This window comes from Meles meles, chromosome 11, assembly GCF_922984935.1.
Source record: "Meles meles chromosome 11, mMelMel3.1 paternal haplotype, whole genome shotgun sequence".
Taxonomy (NCBI): Eukaryota; Metazoa; Chordata; class Mammalia; order Carnivora; family Mustelidae; genus Meles; species Meles meles.
The window spans coordinates 27,030,285-27,048,429 of NC_060076.1; the positions used below are offsets into that span (position 1 = coordinate 27,030,285).

At 39.4% G+C, this 18,145-nt stretch overlaps 1 protein-coding gene across 3 annotated transcripts in view; it reads right to left on the reverse strand.

Annotated features, from left to right (window-relative positions):
* SLC44A1 (solute carrier family 44 member 1) overlaps window positions 1–18,145 on the reverse strand; it is a 199,739-nt gene that overhangs the window by 142,029 nt on the left and 39,565 nt on the right. The window lies entirely within an intron of this gene.

Below are 18,145 nucleotides of genomic sequence, written 5' to 3' on the forward strand. Positions count from 1 at the left end.
CACTGGAGGGTCCAAGATATGTACGCAGTGTGAGCTTTTTAAAATGAATAAACAGGGGTGCCTGTTGGGCTCAGTGGGTTAAGTGTCTGACTCTTGTTATCAGCTCAGGTTGTGATCTCGGGCTTTTGAGTTCAAGCCCCACGTTGGGCTCCATGCTGGATATAGAGTCTGCTTAAAATAAATAAAATTTAAAAAAAGAACAAACAAATTCTTCCAACTTCAATCTTTGTGGTAGCTTTCTCTTTGAGTGTCCAGATGCTAGACTGACAGACTGTGCTTCACATGTGTCCTCTTCTAGGTAGAAAGCCCATTAAAATGAATTCCTATTCAGGGGTAGCTTCTTTTATATCTAATAAGATTCAGGAAGGAAAAACTGAATTAAAACATTTTTACAGATTGATCTGGGTAACTCCTTACCTACCATCCACAGATCTTTAATCTGTTTCTGGGTAATTTAAAGAGATTCTAGATCAAACAGAGATCCCCTAACTAAAGAACTAGAAGCATTCTAAACGTTAATTTGCAAAGTATTGATTGGAATCCTGATCGTATTTTTCTTTTTTACGGCAAATAGTCTTAAGTTTTCAAGTCATCTTACAAACTCCTTTTACCCAGAATATAATTGAAATAACACCGCTAAGCTTTCTAATGAACAAAAATCCCAGAGCCTCACCCCCTCTGCTGGAAAAATAAACAGAAAATGCAGAAAGATGGTAGTCTTGGAAAACCTACGGGAAAAGTTCCTGTAAGAAGACGACTGTGGCCTCCAATGGCTTCCATGACAAGATCAGGAAGCCATCTGGGAAGGCTTATCTGCAGGAAAGGGCACACAAGCAGAAGGCAGCTGGAGATAATAGGAGCCCTCTAGTATAATTAGCATTTGGAGTGCAAGAGTGAGAAACTGGTTCTCAGGTTTGCTTATTAGCTTTCCCTCCTTTTATTAAAAAAAAAAAAAAAAGGTTTTAGCTAGGTACCCTTTGATAAGCTGATTAAAGGTACACATTCTTGTCTTGGGAGGTATGCATCTATTTACGTAACTTTCATAAAACTCTAGGGAATTCAGACCCCAGGTTAGGAAGCTCAACTTTAAAATACCAGTCTATGGGGTACCTGGGTGGCTCACTGGGTTAAGCCTTTGCCTTTGGCTCAGGTCATGATCTCAGGGTCCTGGGATCGAGCCGCACATCGGGCTCCCTGCTCAGTAGGGAGTGTACTCCCCGCCCCCCCACCTTTTGCCTGCCTCTCTGCCTATTTGTGATCTCCCTCTCTGTCCAATAAATAAATAAAATCTTTAAAATAAAATAAAATACCTACCTATCAATGTTGAGGGCAGAGAGTATGAACTACAACCCTTCCTTCCTGAACCCCTTTGTGCTAACCAGATAAATGCTTTCTCCTTGTTTAGTGCCTTATACTGTTCAATTGTTCAACAACAACAAAAAAAACCCCACTACCCTTGATAGTTTGCTCCCAGACACCCACACAAGAAAACAAAAGAGCAGTAGTGAGTCATGGGGAAAAACCTTACCCAGAGACTCTAACTAGCATTAAAAACCAAGAGTGAGTAGGCAGTTTTTTTCCAGAGGAATGTAACACTGGAAAATGGATAAAGGGCTCTGTTCTCTCCCTGGTTCTGTCATTAGCTAGCTACATGACTTTAGATAAATTGCTTTTTCTCTCTGGGTGGCAGGAAGGAGTTAGATTGGATCTCTTAGGTTCCTTCCAACTCTGAAAATCTGTGATCAGGAGGACAGTTTTGTGAAAATTTTTATTATGACCAAAAAAAAAAAAAAAGCTACAAAAATAATTTGACATTGTTCCTTGTATTATTCAAGTTCAAGAATGCCTGTATTGTGGTATTTTGGAAGACAGTTGCTCATAGTATGAATAAAGAATGTTTCTTTGTATTAAATAATTTCAATCTTGAATAATACCCATTACAGTAAAATTACTTACAAACACAGAATTTGGACACCTCTTTGAAATTCATTGTATTTACTCTAAGGTAATTTCCAGGGCAACAGCTACTTTAAAATCTGATATTTGTTTATTTTAACAGTCAGGGGTGGGGCTGGGGGGGAACCCTTGGACTGAAGGAGCAGTTTATTTATCCACAACTATTGTCTTAGTAGTTTTACCTTAGACCAACATTCTTTTTTTAATGCTTAGATTTTCACCTACAACATAAAGAAAGTGGGATTTCACTCTTGACCAGAAACACACATCTCAACAATACAACTTACTGTGGGCCACTTCTAACCAAATATATTAAAAAAATAATAAAAATAAAAAACCTTTCACTGGGGATGAGAAGTGGAAAAAGGATAGGGGTTACATATAAACAACAGTGATGAAGTACAAATTAGAACAGAAGACCACAAAGCAGCGGGCGGTCACCCTCACTCAAATAATTAAAAGAATTCTCAGGGGATGGAGAGCTTACTTCTTGGGGCTATTCTGAGGATCCTGTCACAGAGTAAACACTAATTCTCGGTTATTATTCTTATTCATCAACACTCACTTTTTAGTTACCCCCTCCCTATTGTTAAAATACCCTTTTACCAGATGGACCTCCCCAACTAAAAGAAATAAAAAGAGTAAACACGCCTTTCCCCTTCGATTTATTAATATTTGACTTAATAGCAGCATATTTTAATTTTAGCTATTATCCTTAATGCTATCAGACATTCATCATGATTAACTAGGCACTATACCCAAAGCTTTACATACTTGATGTCTTCTTTACATATATTACATCTTCAGAACAGATGGTGAAGGTATCCTTATTTCACAGATAAAAAACAACAACAAAAACTCAAGCTCGGAAGTTAAATAATCAGCCCAAGATTTTACAGCTGTGCGGCCAGAATCTGAATCCAAGTACAGGACTACAAAGCCAAATCCAATGAGAATATCCTTAATTTGTACCAGTCAGTAAGGAGCAAAAAACTCCATTAGTTTTTCCTCACAACACAAAATTTGGGAGCCAAACCAATTATTTAAAATCCTATATGCACAGAGAGAGTGAGATGTTTTATGAGCCATGACATTTCTCAAGTGAGTCAAGAAGCCCAACAGTTGAAAAATTTTAATGATTCTTTAACAGATTTAACCAAGTGGCAACTGGATTTAATGCTGTCTGTTTCTTCCAATTAAAATCCACATAGACCCGGCAAAAGTAAAATGTTCTACAAAACCACTTTTAAAATGTGATTTTTATCCCTTTCTCAAATTCTACATGAGATTAATAGAGGCTGTCAATAAATGTTAGGTCCCTTCCTCTTCACAGAATCTTACAATTTAGGAATTAAATAGGGTCAAAGTAATCATACCCTACAAGCCTTGAGTGATAGTGATTGAAACTGAGGGAAGAGAGAGGCAGGGACTAGCCCAAAGGATCACATTGATTCCCCAAAACAATTCTGTTAGTCATTATTATATATTCCTGATTTTTGTATTTTGTAAAAGAGAAAACCAAGGTTCTGAGAAAATAACTGAAAAATCTATTTCTGAAACCTGAAACCTCAATCTTAAGTGGAGAGTTGGACACTGTAAGAGTTAAGGGAATGCTAAAAATAAAAAACATGGTAACAAGATGAAGAATGCTTTTGTCAGCCTCATCAATAGACTAAACACAGCTGAGGAAAGAATCAATAAACTCAAGGATAGGTCAATAGAAATTACTGATAGGGAAACACAAAGAAAAAAAAGAATGAAAAATCAAAAACCCACAACCAAGCATCCAAGAACTATAGGGCAATATCAAATGGTCTAACATATGTGTAATTGGAATCCCAGAAGAAGGATGAATGGGACAGAGAAAATGTTAGAAGAAATAATGACTGAGAATTTTCCAAAAATTGTAACAAAAGAAATTTATAACAAAATTAGCATAGCTATATTTACAAAATGTTAACAAAATAAATCAAAGCACAGATCCAAGAACCTCAGAGAATCCCAAGCAGGGCAAATCCAGCACACATATACGTGTGTGCATACACACACAATACACACTCTACATATATTATATTCAAACTGTTGGAAACCAAAAATACAGAGATCATCTTGATGGCAGTGGACAGGGCGGGGCACAAAGATTAAACAAACTTCTTGTCAAAAACTATGCAAAGCAAAAAACTATGCAATGACATCTTTAGATTACTGAAAATTTTTTAAAAAACAACCAGCACACTAGCGGCACCTGGGTGGCTCAGTTGGTTAAGCACCTGCTTTCAGCTCAGGTCATGATCTCAGCATTCTGGGATCAAGCCCCATGTTGGGCTTCCTGCTCAATGGGGAGTCAGCTTCTCCCTCTTCCTCTGTCCCTCCCCCACCTCACTCATGCCCTCTCTCTAATTAAAAAAAACTCTCTAAAATAAAAAAAAAGAAGCCAAAAGAACCAACACTATTAACCCAGAATCCTATACCGCTCAAAAAAAGGTTTCTCAGAAATATTTTTTCAAACAAAAATCTAAGAATTTATTAGCAGCAAACCTCAACTACAAAAAAGTTTTAAAAAATTCTTCAGATTGAAAGAATAAAATACCAGACAAATTTCAGTACACAAAGAAACAAAGATTTCCAAAAGTGGATAAAGTTGAAGAGTGAAATTTCCCATAATAAAGTTTTAAAATTTATTTATTTATTTATTTATTTATCTGAGAGAGACAGAGAAAGAATGTGAGCAAGGGGAGGGGCAGAGGGAGGGGGAGACAAGCAGACTTCCTGAGCATGGAGCTGGAAGCAGGGCTCAATCCCCGGACCCTGAGATCATGACCTGAGCAGAAACAAAGAGTCAGTTGCTCAACTGACTGAGCCAGGCACCCCAAAGTTTTTTGGTTTTTTTTTTTTGTTAATTAAAAAGATAAGGGTGTGACTATAAGTGTACAAGGATATTTACCCTATAGTCTTTTTACTTACACAAGGTCAATATCTAGGAATGTAATTTTTTTTTAAAGATTTTATTTATTTATTTGACAGAGAGAGATCACAAGTAGGCAGAGAGGCAGGTAGAGAGAGTGAGAGGGAAGCAGGCTCCCTGCCGAGCAGAGAGCCCGATGCGGGACTCGATCCCAGGACCCTGAGATCATGACCTGAGCCGAAGGCAGCAGCTTAAACCACTGAGCCACCCAGGTGCCCCTAGGAATTGTAATTTTTAATACTAGTACTAGACCATAAAAAATAATTCTGTCAGACCACAACCGACCTCCATCTTTTTTTTTTTTTAAGATTTATTTATTTATTTTAGGGAGAGCAAAAGCGCACGTGTGCACGAGCAGGAGAATCAAGAAGACTCTACGCTGAGCACAGAGCCCGACGCAGGGCTTGATCTTTTGACCCTCAGATCACCAACTGAGCCAAAACCAACAGTCCAACACTTAACCAACTGAGCCACCTGGACTCCCCTGACCTCTACCTGTTTATGTTTTATTATATTCATATCCGTAAAGACAGGGAAGAACAATGTTTAATATCTTCACATTCCTTCTTAAATTTTGCCCATCATAGATGGAAAGAAAGAAAGGGAGGGAGGGAAGGGGAGGGGAGGGGAGGAGGGAGGAAGGAAGAAAAGCTTCCACCATATCTCTTACAGAAGTCTTAGCACAGGCAGCTGTGTCCTAGACTCCACATTCACTATGAGCCCCGATACCTAAAACCATCTGATGAATCTGATGTGGTATAGCAGGGATATGTATTTTTAAACCTGTAACGTTATGACCTAAATTTCCACGTTATTTCTAATGAAAACATGGCTCCTGAGTGAATGTATTACAGATAACAGTAACACACAAAGCTTTGGACAAATGATATGTTGTAACCAGTCAGGTCAAATCAGGTATCACGGAGGGCATCAGCAGTAAATAGGGCAGGCAGGGTGGGCCAAGGGTAGGAAAAGGTCTGGCAGATGTGAATCTAGTTCCCGGGAAGTGGGCAGGGCAGAAAGGATTGGGGAAAAATGAAAAGATCAGAGAGGCAATACCAACAATCCAGAAATGAGACAAGCAGGCCTCAAACACGGAGTCAAGGAGGGTCCAGGAAGTCACAAGACATACCTAGGTGATATCTAACAGCAAGGACTGAATGCTTCCAGCCTCTTTTCATACTCTGTGCTTACTCTCTGTATGACTTTCTCCTAATTAAGATAAAAGTACAAAGCTTTCCAAAAGATTTTTACACTAATCTAATAACAGTATTTCCTAATGCTATGAATCTTTCCTTGACACGCCAGACTTCTGTAGACATGATTCGAAAATAATGAAAAATGTGCTACAAAAAAAGAGCGCAATTACACTAAGAAGTTACTCGATTTTCAGACAATACTCTCAGGCATTCTGTTGATTCTTCAGATCGATACTGAGTGCCACACAATGTACCTGAGATTCAAAGCCAAGTAAGATAGCCCCATCCTCACTGGGCTCCAGTTTAATAAGAGAAAGACAAATTAGCTACTATGGTCTCGTCAAGTGATGCCAAAATAGAGACGTGTAAAACGTAATGCAGGAAAAGAGACGTGGAACTATTGAGTAAACGTTTGTGAGATCTGTTGAAATGACCTCGCAAATTTTGAAGCAAACACTGAAAAATGATCCTTCGGTGTCTGAAATAGAATGTGTTTTGTGCCCAGAACATACTGAAAATTCTCGCTCTCTATGGTGGGAAAATATTGACTGCCAAATAAGAATTACTCCACTCCAAGGTGTTCAGTCATAAACAAACAGAACATTAAGTTGGCTTAAAAATACAAAAATCAGCCATTCCTTTGCTTTGTTTCCATTAAGATTTCTTTCTACTAAAGATTCTATGGTGCATCCAGTTAGGAAGGGGCCTTCCAGTCTTTTCAGACTGAAACGTGGTTTTCCTTTCTTTTCGGGCACAATTAGTGCAGCCCTGCACTTACTAAGCTTTTCAAATATTTTCATGTTGATGTCACTGGTGAGACTCCTAAGTCTGGTTGCAGACATCTAGAATTGCTTCAGCTGGGAATCTCGGCTGCACTAAGCGACCACAAGCTCCCTTGTCATTTCCCCTGAGCAAGCCAGGGGACTGTATTCTCCTACATTCAAAGCAGCATGAAGCGTCAACCCAGGAGGCTGATGTTAACCCTGCAAAGAAAGGACAAGCCAGCATCCATTCCAATACTATGAGGGCCAGGAGTTCACAGCTACAGCCGCCCAATACTTCTGTGTTTTGATCAGTGGGGAGGTATAGCACAAGCATTCATTATTACTAATTAGGTACAGAAGTTCAGAAATTTGAGCAGAATCAAGATTCTCCTTATAAGGTCATCGACACATGCCTACACTCCCACATGCCAGCAATGAGAGTTAAACAGGTAAGTCAGGAATTACAGGAACCTGAAGCCTCCGCCTCTTGAGAAGCATACGGACACCATGTGTGGGCCTAGATCTCTGCAGCTCGGATCCATCCTTTCCATCCTCACTCCTTTCCCAGATTCCAGTGAAAAGCCAGCTGTGCATGTGAAGGCCAAAGCAAGCGGAGATGGAGCCTCTCATGCAGGACAGATTCCCAGAAGGTCTCCTTGAGGTGTGTTTGCTAATGTGTTGAATAATCAAATTCCCTAGCCCACCCCCCTGCAATGTTGTTTTTTGGTTTTAGGGGGTTTGTTTTTGAGGTTTATTTTTGGAGGAACATCATGGTCTCTCTACTGCCTGGATAAACAGACCACCTCCAAAATTGGCTCCATAGTTCCAATGGCTCTGCTACAGTGTTCATTGTCTTGGCTGCTCTTTGGCACATCCAGAAAGCCTCTAAGGTAGTCCCTGAGTGAATCTCCAAGGTGACTGCCACTAGATAGCCGTGTGATTTAAATTACACATGTGGCAAACACTGGGCTATCTGTAAGGACTTTATTTTGTTCGTGCCAGTCTGTTTTACACAAAAATCTCCAGTATTAAAGACAAATAGTCACACACTCCAAATCTTAAAAGCTCCCTCCAAGGACATACTGCTTCATTAAATTCCCCAATATGCTTTTATTTGTGCAGAGTAGTAACAAAAGAATAAAAGAGCTGATGTGTATCATTTTTGCCACAATTTTCAATAGAGTGAGCAGACCTGATGAAGTTGGGCAGCAATAAAACATGGGAGGTTTTCAGCCTTCTGTTCACAGCACCTGCAAATAAAATCCTGTAATAGGATTTTGAAAGACATTGCCTGCCCTTTGGGAAAGCTCTCTCAAGGATTTGGAGTGCATAACTACTTACAGTTACCCTAAGTAATCCGTTTCATTTGCTAAGCCTGGTGATGGCAATTTATATTTGAAAGGTAAAAATAAAAGCACGATTTTAACAGGCAGTTAAAGGTAATAAGATACATTGAGTGGAAAGATACAGGCATCTGTGTCCAACTGCTTTTCTTAGTTCATGAACTTTATGCTAAATCACAAACATTCATCTGCTGAAGAAAAAGGGGGAAATGGCAACTAGAGCTGCTCTGTAAGTTATTTAGTTATGCAGTGATAGAAAGATCATGGGGAGATAGCTCCCTTTTGTCTTCACCCTTCCTCCAACCTCCCTAAAAATAAATAAATAACTGTGGGCCTGCTACAAAGATGTTCTTCCATCAGACTCCTCAGTGGCTGTCTTTCTTGCCATGAACACATGATAATTAGTGGGCAGAGGCCAAAGCCATCCTGCTCTGCAACACAGCTACTAGCGTCTTTCATGTCATCATCAATGAAACATGTCAAAATTATCCAGACAAGCTTTGTCTGCCATCCTCAAACTGTATTTCTAACCGGTCTTTCTTCTGAATCAGTGGTGAGCAATGTTTTTAACTTGAAATTACTACTTGTTTATTTATTTTTGATTATACCATTTTTATGCCTTCATTCCCACCCCACCACCATTATATCCCACAAGTGTCAGATCGTATTCGGTACCTGAAGATAACAAGGACAGACGAAAAAGACCAAAGCTCTACTCTACACCATCTCCCTGTGACAGGATAGCCAGTTTCCAGACTGCTAATGAGTTTTCCAGACTGCTTACTGAGTTTCCCTGTTATACTAGAAAATGTATGAAAGCAGGAGTCATAGGTACTCAGCATAGGATTCTAACTCACATCTGGCTTTCCTTCCATGACACAGTAAGTAAGAACTGGCTTATGAAGTCCATACTGACTAAGGAGAAGGAATATGAAGATTACACAGACTATAACACAGTTAATGGGTGGGTGGAACTGGGTAAATGTGTTTTAAGTCAGAATTAGAGAGGTGCCTGGGTGGCTCATTTGCTTGAGCGTCTGCCTTCGGCTCAGGTCATGATCCTGGGGTCATGGGATCAAGCCCTGTCTCAGGCTCCCAAATCAGCAAGAAGTCTGCTTCTCCCTCTGCACCACCCCTTGCTCATGCTCTCTCTCTTTCAAATAAATTAGTAAATAAAATCTTTAAAATAAAAATTTAAAAATCAGAATTAGATATTGTCTTTGCCAATGAAGAGGTTTTAGGTTCACAGTAAACATGCAGAAACAATATATGTTCAACTCTGTGGCAGTGCATAAGAACTCTTAAGTGACTGAATTCCTACAATAGCTTAAAAATTTTTGGAACTTTCAAAATATGGATTCGATTCTGTGCTCCTATAACTTGATTATGTATATACCACCATTACAGTAATTATCATTTCACATTATGATTATCTACTTCCCCAATAGATTACAAACTTCTTGAAGGTAAGCATAACATCTCCCCCCCCACCCCCCCGTAAATCACGGATCAGCACTGTTTACAGTTGGCACTTAAAGTTCTTTAAGTGAAAGCCTGTTCCATGTAAAACAATCTGTATAGGGGCATCTGGGTGGCTAAGTCAGTTGAGCATCAGCCTTCGGCTCAGGTCATGGTCCCAGGAGTCCCAGGATAGAGCACCCTGCCCTTAGGCTCCCTTCTCAGTGGGGAGTCTGCTTCTCCCTCTCCCTCTGCTCCTCCCTACAGCTCTCTCTCTCTCTCACTCCCTCTCTCTCTCAAATAATGAAAAAAAAATCTTAAAAACAAAACAAAACAATGTGTACAGAATCTTCCTGTAAGGGAGCAAACATACAATGACCATTCTTCCCACTCTACTGCCTACTTAGGGGCAAGGACTTGTTGGCTTTATTCACTGCTATATCTTCAGTAGATGAGGAGTGTCTGGCACACAGCTCTAAATTTCTTTAATGAATGAATGAACAAGGCTAGGTCCCTTACCACTGGCGCGACATGTTACAGCAAACATCCTTACTGTCTCTCCTGCACGAGATCACATCCCTAAAAAGCATTGTACTGCATCATAGGCTGGAGTCTTCTCTGAGAGATATTATACAATAAGGTATTCCCCAAAGACATTTATTAATAAATCTACAAGAAAAATAAATTTCAGATTTAAATAAGTTCCGGAAATGCTAACAAAATCTATTATTTCAGGTGGGATTGGTCTAAGACCTTACTGTGAGACTCTCTGAAAACTTATGGGGTCATGGGAGACAGGAATACAACAGTGCCAACCTCTCTAACAATACATTTCTGGAAACCAGAGCACAAGGGTTCATGCTCCCATTGAAAAACACTTTCAGAAGTGAAGGTGGGTAGTGTTAGTTCAGACCATGCTAAAACTGAAAGCAATTTAAACTGGTTAGGTATTTTTGCAAAGTATTTGACAATACATTTCAAAAAGCCAAGGAAATAATCTAAAACATTAAAAGAGCTGCACATAAGATGTTCAATACAGCTTTATTATGTAGAAAGAACTAGAAATTAACAGAAAATAGTTAAATATGAGAATGGAATATGAAGCAATTACAAAAATACAAAGAGTTTGCACTGTAACATATAAAAATGATAATGATAACAAGTTGTATTTAAAAACATGGTATGGGGGCGCCTGGGTGGCTCAGTGGGTTAAGCTTCTGCCTTTGGCTCAGGTCGTGATCTCAGGGTCCTGGGATCGAACCCTAGTCGGGCTCTCTGCTCAGCAGGGGGCCGGCTTCCTCTCTCTCTGCCTACCTCTCTGCCTACTTGTGATCTCTGTCTGTCAAATAAATAAATAAATATCTTTTAAAAAAATGGTATGAATAAAATAAAATAAATCTTAAAAAAATAAAAAATAAAAACATGGTATGAAACTCTATCCTATGCTCTGGCTCTACAACTTGTAAGACAGTGTATGAAAATGTACAAGCACTAGAAGGAGATAGTGCAATTTTTAAATAGTTTGACTTCTGATACATTTGCCTCACTTTGGTTTCCATTAATGCTATTCAATTATGGAAGAAATAACAAAAAAGTAACACTGGCTCCCATTTCTCCGGATTATTCCTCTTCTACTTTCTCAGTATAATATCAGCTATAAACAGACAACAGTGTCAAAACCACCAGAAAACATTCATGTCCTTCTATCTGACACTTATTGACAGGAGATAGAACACTTTAAACATCACTGGAAAGCTATATGCTGAGAATCAGCTAGGCAGGAGCAAGGCTGTTCCTAAAGAAAGCAGCAGAAGTGGCAACATCAGACAGATAATAAATACACTAGCAAGTATTAGAGAGGTAATACCCGGGTACGGTGAGGGGAAGAAACATAAACCTGGATTCGAATCCTAGCTCCTCTTCTAAATAGAAATATGATCAGCTGACCTGATTTCCCCACTCATAAGGTGAAGGAGACGATCCCCATACCACATGCTGTGGTTTTCAGGACTGAACGATTTTAAGTAAAGCTCCGAGATAGGACCAGGCCCTAAACCATTGTTAATGCCCTTTCACAAAACTGGCAAAGGGGAAAATCTACCCTGTGAAATATCTTAAAAATTAAATTCTCACCAATACTCATGTCAAGCATGTAGAAATGGCTCCCATGTTGCATACATTCTAAAATGTGTGCCTGAAAAAATGGAAAATTAGTTGTAAAGGAAATACAATCAGGAGAAATTAGTAAATGCACGGTTGTAGAGATAATCGCGGTAAATACAGAAACAAATTACTAGTAACCTTCGAATGACAATGCAACAAGAACAACTGAAATGCCTTCCTAGGTCTTAAAGTTTTTAAGGAATACGAAGAGCACTTCAATTCTAAAACCCAGAGTCAACCAAAGTATACAAAAATCCACCCAGTGCTGAGTCTGCTTATCCCTCTCCCTCCTGGCCTGTGGGGGTGTTCTCTCTCTCTCTCTCTCTCTCAATAAGTAAACAAACAAAATCTTAAGGACAAAAAAGATTAGCAAAAGAATGCTTTATTATCAAGTGTTTTAGTGACTGTGACACTATATACAGACTACAGCTTACATTACTGAGTATATTCCATGTGTCAGACACTGTACAGATACTAACCTATTTGATTTTCACAAGTCTATGAGGGTGGTACTATTATTCCCATTTTACTGATGACAATACTGATGCCCCACTGAGGCAAACAGGGGGTAAGTAACTTGCCCAAGTCACATAGCCAGTAAATACTAAAACAGCAAGGATGTGAAGCAGGTAGTTGAGCTCAATGGCTCAGGACTGCTCTGCTCTTCTGTGTTGACTGTGGTTAATGTCCTGTGTGGATACTGTAGACTGGAAGATGTATGTGAAGAGAAGAGGGAAAACAGAACAATGAGAAGCATAAGAATTACAGCAAAATTACTGTCGTATATTCTGCAGCTTATTTTATCTAAATTGATTTTTTTTTTTTTTTTTGCACAGTTAACATTTTTCTTACAGGAAAATTATAGGCCATAACGAGGAATAACATGTTATTAACATATTTTGTATTCTGAGTTCAAAGATAATTTCCAAATGTCCAAATATTGCTGTTGATATTTGAAGTAAACACCTGCAGTGATGTCTAACAGGTAGAACCAACTGTTGTTTCTTCCTAGCCTTCTGTAACTTCCATCATATTTCATACAACACTGTTTGGATTTCAAAAAGGAAACTAATACTAAATGCTACTTTGCTAATAAGAAATCACATACAGGAGTGCCTGGCTGGCTCAATCAGTAGAGCGTGTGACTCTCGGATCTCAGGGTCATGAGTTCAAGCACTACACTGGGTGTAAAGCTCACTTAAAAAAAAATAAGAAGAAGAAAGAAAGAAGTCACATACAAATGCCCATCAGTTGATGAATGGATAAATGCAATGGAGTATATCCATAGCATCGAATATAAATTTTAGAATATAAAGGACTGAAGCAGTGATACATATTACAACATGGATGAACTTTGAAAACACTAAAGTGGAAAAAGCCTGACACAAAAGGCCACATATTATATAATTCCATGTATATAAAATGTCCAGAATAGTCAAATCTATAGAAAGTAGTAGAGCTTGCCTAATATTGGATGGGAGTTGAGGGGAAAATGGTACATGACTTCTCATGGGTTTCTTTGGGGGATGATAAAAATGTTCTAAAAGTGATTCTAGTAATGTTTACTCAACTCTGAGTACACTAAAAACTACTCGAAAGTAAATTTTAGATGGGTGAGTTGCATGGTCTAAGAACGAAATCTTGGGGCATCTGGTGGCTCAGTCGTTTAAGTGTCCAGCTCTAGATTTCAACACATATCATGACGTCATGGTTGTGAGACTGAGCTCCCCCACTGGGCATGAGGCTACTTAAGATTCTTCCTCTCTCTCTGTCCCCTTCCCCCTAAAAAATTATGTCTCAGTAAAGTTGTTATATGTCTAAATCACAGAGAACACTTAAAAGGTGGCCATACTGGCCACTTCACATGTGGTGTTTTACTGATTTCATGACAGACATCATACAAACACTTCTAATATAGCTATATTAGATGTACAACAAGAAAAAAGCAGAATAGTTTTAACTGAGGTAAAGAGTTGGGTCATAATGAAATTTGATGAAAGGAAGCATTTTTGTGAGCAAACAGAAATTATAAGAATTACTAGACAGAGTGCTGATTTTCATTGAGTAGTTTAATCCTCTGGTGGGCAGCACAAGAGGAAAAGAGAAATAGGCTGTACCGAACTGAATTAAAAGATAAAACAGATCAAAATAGAAAGAGAAAAGAAAAAAAAGAAAAGTCATCTTAAAGAGACCAAAGGGCACACATGCCAAGGCAAAACTGGACTGTGGTACGAACACACCTAGGCAAAGAATGTACTTGTTTGAGAAAAGGGCCAGAAAGGGCAGGTCCATGCACAGCTCCTCTTTATTTAGCATCTAGTAGGCGCAGGATCTGTGCTCGACCAGTTACACTGAAAAATAACAGTCTGAGAGATAAACATTGACATCACCCTTCCAAACTGTCTTGAGCAAGAGGTGCCGGGGCAGTGGACTCTGGACTGATTCAGGCTTCTGACAGGTTACTGCACTGTGAGTCATGCAGGCTGCTCTGTTCATCTGACTGCATGTCATCAGGCAACCTTCTGACTGTCCTCCAGCTTCTTCCCACAACCGAACAATTGATGTGCATAATCTAACTAGAGAGCTGCATTAAAATAAAGCAACAGAGTAACAGAAGCTCCTGTGTGTGCAAAGAGTCTGGATGAATACATCTAGACGAAGCTGTTAACAACTGTTACTTCACCAGGTGGGAGCAGAAGGACTTTGGACTTACACATTTCCATATTTGGCTTGGACCATTAAAAAAAAAAGTACTACTTTCCATTAAGGATAAATAGGAAAATTTTAAAATAAATAAATAAGTAAATATAATTTGGCTTTACCTTAATACTTACTAGCTAAGGCAACTAAAATTTTCTGATCTGTATCTAAGTTTCATATAGCCTCCTGAGTCGACATATGTCTTACTACTCAGGTTTACATGATTCTACTATTAACAGAAGGATGCACTCTATATGTACTAGCAAACTTAACTTTCTGAGCTTCCAAAGCTCTAGGGGTTGGTGAATTCTAACATCAGCTTGGCTTCCTTGGTAAAACCTGAACCACACCAAGTATTCTGCATTCAAATTCTATAAGCAGAACATATTAAAGAGGGATGCCTGGGTGGCTCAGTCAGTTAAGCAGCTGTCTTGGGCTCAGGTAATGATCCTAGGGTTCCAGAATCGAGTGCCCATAAGGCTCCTTGCTCAGTGGCAGTCTGCTTCTTGCTCTGCCTGCTGCTCCCCCTGCTTGTGCTTTCTCTCTCTCTCTGACAAGTAAATAAAATCTTTAGAAAAAAAAGAAAGAAAGAAAGAAAATATTAAAGAGCTATAATTTAGAACCCTTCAGAGACCTCTCCCAGCATTCCAGCATAATTTACAAACAGGCAGCTGCTGGACCTACAGGGTGGCCTTGTTAGCTGGCAGGCCTGGGAAACAAAGGCTGGTTCTATACCACCACCAACCTCAAACACCCTCTCTCTGTCTACAAATAGATAAGAACTGTGTAGGAAGCCCTAGGAACATGACAGTCCTGGTCTTAGCCTGGGCCTAGAATTTGAGTCCTAAATCCAACCACCCTCCCATACCCTGCCCAGAGTTTAAAGTTAGAGGTCAGAGTACCCAGCAGTAAGGACCACCAAATGGTATCAATGTTTCAGCATCAGATAACCAGCTGGCCTTTAGCCATCCCTAAGAATGACTAGTTAGTTATTGCTAAGTGAGAATGCCACACACCCTCAAATCCCACTTCTTGATAAATCCCACTATTAAAAAATCAAGACATCAATTATGTAAGTCTGAAATGGAAAAGAATAATATGGGGGATTCAAGCATCAAATTGACGGATTAGAAAACCATTACAGTCCTGTGCAACTCGGCAATAACGATGTTCTATCATTAGGAGAAGGTTTTCAGGAAAATATGTGGGCATATCAGGAGCTAAATTAATGAAAACCAGCTAAAGATCTGAAGTGATTAAAGAAAACTCATAGAACAAGACTACAAACACCCAAATAAGTGAGAAGGAATACTGAATCATCAAATTAATAGCCCTGTAAATGACAGATACTAAACTTGCTCTTAAAAAAAATAATCAACTAAGAAATATGAATGTTAATGGACCAAATGTGAATAAATAAATGCTCTAAAAACATGAACATCTGTAAACTTCCATGCCCAATGAGTCATTAAAGTTTCCCAGCTTGGGTCACTTGGGTAGCTCAGTGGGTTTGAGTGCCCAGCTCTTGATCTCAGCTCATGTCTTGATCTCAGGATCATGAGTTCAAGCCCCCCACGTGGGTGTGGATCCCATTTAAAAAAAAAAAAAAAAAGCCCACTCATAAGAAACAATGTTTATCCATCTCCAAAGCCAAGTTCCCAACTCTGGCTGACCTCATTTGCACCTTGACTGGTCTGTATCCCATCCTTCCAACCAACTAGTCCTCTGTATGTCCATTTAAGTTACTTTTCTCATGCCATAGGATTAATTTTCACTAACCCCTTAAAAGTAAACTACTTCTTCTCCCTCTCCATGTCCCTATCCCACTGCATACCAATTGGTTCTTTACTGCCTAAAGTATGTAATGACTTTCAATCATAGGCTTCAAGCAACTATACAACTTCTAGCCATATTGCTCCCATATGCTGTAAGTCTTCACTTCCCTGAAATCCAATTAAATCCTATTTCCAATCTATTAAAACTCCATATATGATCACCCAGATATCATCTGAGATGATAAATGTGAGACTGGGTTACCAAATAACAAGCTAGCAATCTACTGTGGACCAGAGTACAAGCCCCTGATGGAATCCCAAAATCCGACAAAGATGAGACAGGACCCCAAGTCTCCATACCTTGAAGCCTTCCTTCCTGACAGTACCATCATTCTCTGATCATACTCATGTCTTTGGCCTCTGAGTCTACCATAAAAAAGCGTAAGGCTCACTTCATCACTGTCTAAACACAAGCCTTCATGCTCTCACACATCATCATTCCCACCATGACTGGTCTTTCTGGTGACCACACTTATAAAAATGACTATAGACAGCAACTGAACATTATCAAAAGGAAAATAAAAAACACAGAGATAAGAATATAAATATGCAGAGACAGAAGACAGTAAAACACATGTACCACTACCAAGAGTACCAAGGGCTTCAGAAGAAGAAACGAAGGGAGAAACAATCTTGGCTCTGGTCCATTCTTCTAAGTGTTCTTTTTCTGCTAAGCATTTGCCTACCAACACCTTGCCCCTCCTTTGGTCCTCAACCAATATATCATTTTGTTTCCAAAGAGGCTGCTCCCAGGATGGGCCCTACCCACCCTACATACCCCGTGGAATTCCAGTTCAGGGTATTCTCCATGATACGCTGAGTAGATTTTTATTCTGTTATCTCTATCCGATGCCTCCCAGGGAAGGCGGTTTCTGGCAGGAATGTGCTCTGGCCTGGGATGATCTCTAGGTGGTTTCTCAGCATGCTCTGCCATTTCCGAGCAAGTGGTATGCTACAGCCAGTGTGCACCAGGCTCATGACAGCCAACAATGCACATCCCTTCCCAGTTCCCATTCACCGACTTAATGTTGGTAGCCTGAAATCAATATGGTGGAAGAATTTACACCGAGGAAACCTGCCAATGTGACACACCTGGGCATTTTTTCCCTCCCTCACAGAGCTGGTTATTATTTATTTACCGAGACACCACTACCTGTGCCTTAGTTTATCACCCAACATGTGAGTTTCTCTTTTATACAGAAATAAATTTTTAAAAAGATTTTATTTATTTCTTTGAGAGAGAGAGTGAGAGAGAGCATGAGAGGGGAGAAGTTCAAGGGAGAAGCAGACTCCCCACAGAGTTGGGAGCCCGATACCGGACTCGATCCCAGGACTCCAGGACCATGACCTGAGCCAAAGGCAGTTGCTTAACCAACACAGTCACACAAGTGGCCCAGAAATAAATTTTTTGTCTAGGAAAATCAATTTGACTTTGGACCTTTACTTGCTGCTTTTAAGCTCTTAACTATTTAATACAATTTTTTTTCTTCTATTTGTTTATGGTTCCATGGAATTTATTTTAATGTGCAATACAAGCTTATCCATGATTTTTAACCTAAATATCTAATCAGCTCTCTGATTCAAAATGGCTCGTTTAATAAACAATCAACTATTATTCATATTATGGTCTCAGGTTTATACATTCTCTTCCACTGACCTATTTTACTCTTGTGTTAACACAAAACAAGAACGACTACCATGTGTGGGTACTTCCCATGTACCAGCAATTTGCTCAGCCTTTTATTACATTATCTCATTTGAT